The 4262-nt window shown below is 42.3% G+C and overlaps 1 protein-coding gene across 1 annotated transcript in view; it reads right to left on the reverse strand.

The window, feature by feature from the left end:
- The window catches only part of LOC104945446 (plexin A3-like), a 42962-nt gene that overhangs the window by 3832 nt on the left and 34868 nt on the right, over window positions 1-4262 (reverse strand). The gene's annotated exons all lie outside the window — the stretch shown is intronic.

The raw sequence follows: 4262 nt of genomic DNA on the forward strand, positions 1-4262 counted from the left end.
ACACCGACTCACAGCCTCACCGCCTCGCCGTCTCAGGGAGGAGAAATCGGCGGAGCTGCAGCTGAGAAAAGATTGAGTGTGTGTGCGTGAGGAAGTCCACGGATTGGTCCATTTGAACCAATCCACGGACTTAACGTAACGGCTCCACGGATTGGTCCATTTGAACCAATCCACGGACTTAACGTAACGGCTCCACGGATTGGTCCATTTGAACCAATCCACGGACTTAACGTAACGGCTCCACGGATTGGTCCATTTGAACCAATCCACGGACTTAACGTAACGGCTCCACGGATTGGTCCATTTGAACCAATCCACGGACTTAACGTAACGGCTCCACGGATTGGTCCATTTGGGTATGGGAACGTCACTGTACCCAGGAAGAAAAAGAGAAATGTCCAACGAGGCGTTCTGGGGCAGCATAGACAGAGTTTTACTCGCTACAGGGTGTACTTTGAGGGTTTGTGACTCTGCAGACCGTTTACATGCAGAAAAAGCTTCATAACACACAAGGGGACGGGTAACAACCAGAAAAGCATGACATGGGACCTTTAAGATCCGCGCCATAGTATAACCTCATACTATATATTTCTAGAAAAACCCTGATTAATACAATGACCTTAAGCAAAAAAGCATTGGCGGGTAATTATGGCTAGCTAGCATTAGCATCGCATCAAGTACAAAAACAGCTTTAGGAGTAGAACCAATGAGTGTTGGTTTTTCCTGCCCTCTATTTCTCTATGTCCCTGAAGGCACCACGGTTTTAAAGCTCTCAGTTGTGACACTGTTAGTTATAAAACACTGCGTTTTCTTTGTTGACGACAACTGTTGCTGTTCTGTCCGGCTGTCTAAATATAAAGACTTCTCCATCATGTATTTATGAGGTTAAAGTGAACCGTACACAGGAGGGAAATGTTTATAAAAATAAGGGGGACAGGAAATTGAACTTCTAGACGCTGACTCATGCTGATCACTTCATTTCCATTTTGAGAGGATAGCGGGGGAATCAGACCTGCAACAACAGCAACAACAACAACAGCCTGTGTTTACGTCTGTCAGTGTGACGTTAACATCCACTGCTGTGTGCTTCATTATTAAATATCAACGCTGGTGAATCAAATCAGCTCAATCTGCAGCTAACTGTGAAATATAATTGGATTTTTTACATATTTCTTATGTTTTTGCATTTTGTCCCGAATCACAGCATCTCAATATTCAACATAAAAAAGACCGTTAAACGTGCATGTGTTCTAGGATTAAGCCCCATATTTAATTTAAGAGTTATCTGATCCTTATTCAATCGAGGCACCGTGTATCTCTGATTTGAGGGGGATGATTTATCGTCACTGTTCTGGATAAGGTTGAGGGCAGAGACAATGTTATTATGGTATTGTGGGAGGATGATTCATAGAGCCAGTCAAAGGGTTGACCTACAGATTTTTATTTCATTCAGTGCAGCATTTTTGACCTTAAAGAGGTGGACAAACCATAAAAAAACTACAATTTAACAGCGGTCAAAAGCTGTTATCTGTCCCGCCTGATGCAGACACACACCTGTACTAACAGAGCGACTAGCAGCTATCCAACAGCACGTTATGTTTCATTATTAAAGGTCCCATGTCATGCTTTTCTGGTTATCACCCGTCCCCTTGTGTGTTATGAAGGTTTTTCTGCATGTAAACGGTCTGCAGAGTCTCAAACCCTCAAAGTACACCCTGTAGGGAGTAAAACTCTAACACAGAGAAGACCTGTCTATGCTGCCCCAGAACGCCTCGTTGGACATTTCTCTTTTTCCATTGTTTGCTTCCTGGGTTCTGTGACGTGTGAACACCCAAATCAACAACAAATGACCGGATTGGCCCAAATGGACCAATCCGTGGAGCCCCTCACACACCAGGACCCCTTGGCTAACTAACAGGGAGTCCCATTGATTTGCATAGAGCTCCCTGAACGCTGGGAATAGACGAGTTGGGATGGCTCTCCGCAGACCCATTCTCACAGCGTTACAAACCTTTTTCTTACTCAATATCAAGCCACACTTATTGTTTTTACTTCGGCTGTGAGTGTTTGTGTGTGCTCAGGATGAGTTTCGCTGTGTCTCGCTGTATCGCCGACCGGGAAACCTGTCCGCTCCTCGTAGCAACGAGCCTCGCAACGTCCCGACCAATCAGAGCACACTGGGCTCACAGGGAGGGGGCGGAGCTCCAACAAGCCGTGTAGGACAGAGAGTGAATACACATACTATACAGAGATGCTGTATGAGAAACCAATGTGAGTTTGGAACATTGAACAATGTAAATCTATTCTCGTAGACCTCAACAATGGAATTATGATCAGTAGAAATAAATGGCCATGACATGGGACCTTTAACTGCAGCATTAACCACAATCACGTTTACGATTAATTGTGTTAAGTGTGAACAGGAATCCAATTTGATGTTAATAAAATAAAAATATGTGAGACAGACATTATGTTAAAAGGATATGTGGGTGAAAGACAGCATCAACTCAGCTCCAGACACGGAGAAAGAAGTAAAAAAGGAGCTAAATTGTCAATGCCTCTACTCATACAGTATTTCGTAGTTTTATTGCATTAGTTTGCCATGAATTTAGTGGTTGATTCTGAATACTTAAAAGTTCTTATTAAGTATTTACTAGGTTGCTAAGTAGTAAGGGCAAAACTGATCAAAAGTGCTTCAGTAAGCCATATGATTTTCTCTCCTACATAATAGTTTTGCACTGATAAGTATTATAAAGACTAAATATATAGAATTATTTACAAAACCTAAGAGCCAAATCGCCCACAAGATCTACACTTAGTTTTGTATTTTCGACTGATCTTTGGCAACAACGGGGAGGCTGTGGCTCAGTGGGTTAGTGTGCTGATCTTCGAATCAGAGGGTAGAAAGTTCAAGTCCCACTGCAGTCAGCATGTCGTTGTGTCCCTGAGACACTTCACCCCAAATTGCTCCTGTGGGGATTGTCCGGAGTACTGAATGTGTGTTAGTCACTTTGGATAAACGCTAAGTGACATGTGATGTAATGTAACAAAAGCAGCGTATGAATCATCTGATAAATGCAGAGTCATATCTAAAACAAAGAGCAGCACCTCCACATTTGAAATGGCCGAGCAGGTGCTCACACACCGTCATCAACACCTGTTACAGATAGTTAGTCTCAATATTTGCTGATGCAGTTTGTGCTGAATGAGCCTTTTGAAGTAGATAATGGTGGTGTGTTATCTCTTTGTACTGTACGTTCTGTACGGATCAGTTCCTGTGCTGCCGCTCGGTGGTTAATTGCCAGATGCCTCCGCGATGACACTTCTCATTAGAGTGTTTGTTAAAATAGACAACGAGGTGGGAAATGAGTGAGCGAGGAAATGTGCACTGAGGGTCACCGTAAAGTGCAAACACAGGATCAGCCATTAAGTCATGCTTCTATATTAAAGGCAATGCATCTGATCTAATGTGGTACATTTACCTAATGGATATCAACGTGAAACTTCCCCAGATGAATTACTTTTAATTATAATGTGTTTTGTAAGACCAGTTTTCTGTATTGTTATGTTTAATAATGCAAATGTATATAATTAAAGAAGCCTTATTCCCTTTCCTATAGTGTGCTAAATAGGTTTGTGTGGATGTTAAGAACATAATGACACACTATGTTACACTCACGTTTCTATTGGCTAGCGCTCCAACACATTGTACGTGATAGGCTAAGGGGCGGGACATCTCTAAGCAGGTTGACCAATCACAACAGAGCCGGCCAGCTAACCAATCAGAGCAGACTTTAAATTGTATTGTGAAATGCATACATGTTGTACACACTACAGGTGATAGGGTCAAACATTTAACTAACAGATATCATCATGAAACCTCCCCATGTCATAATTGGCATTTAGACAATTAATTATTGTATTACAAGTTTTCTGAAAATATTATGCGTATATAAAATACCGAAATAGATAAACATGGTAAGATGTGTGTGTGTGTGTGTGTGGGTGTGTGTGTGTGTGTGTGGCCTAGCAATACTATACTTGTGGGGACCTAAATCTGTTTACACAGTCACGTGTGGGGACTCGCCTCCCTTATGGGGACAAATTGGAGGTCCCCATGAGGGGAATCATTAATTTTAGGGTGAAGACTTGGTTATGGTTAAGGTTAGGATAAGTCTCCAGGAAATGCATGTAAGTCAATGTAATGTCCCCTGAAGTGATGTATACATGGTGTGTGTGTGTGTGTGTGTGTGTGTGTGTGT

Source organism: Notothenia coriiceps, unplaced genomic scaffold, assembly GCF_000735185.1.
Source record: "Notothenia coriiceps isolate Sejong01 unplaced genomic scaffold, NC01 NC01_scaffold00009652, whole genome shotgun sequence".
Taxonomy (NCBI): Eukaryota; Metazoa; Chordata; class Actinopteri; order Perciformes; family Nototheniidae; genus Notothenia; species Notothenia coriiceps.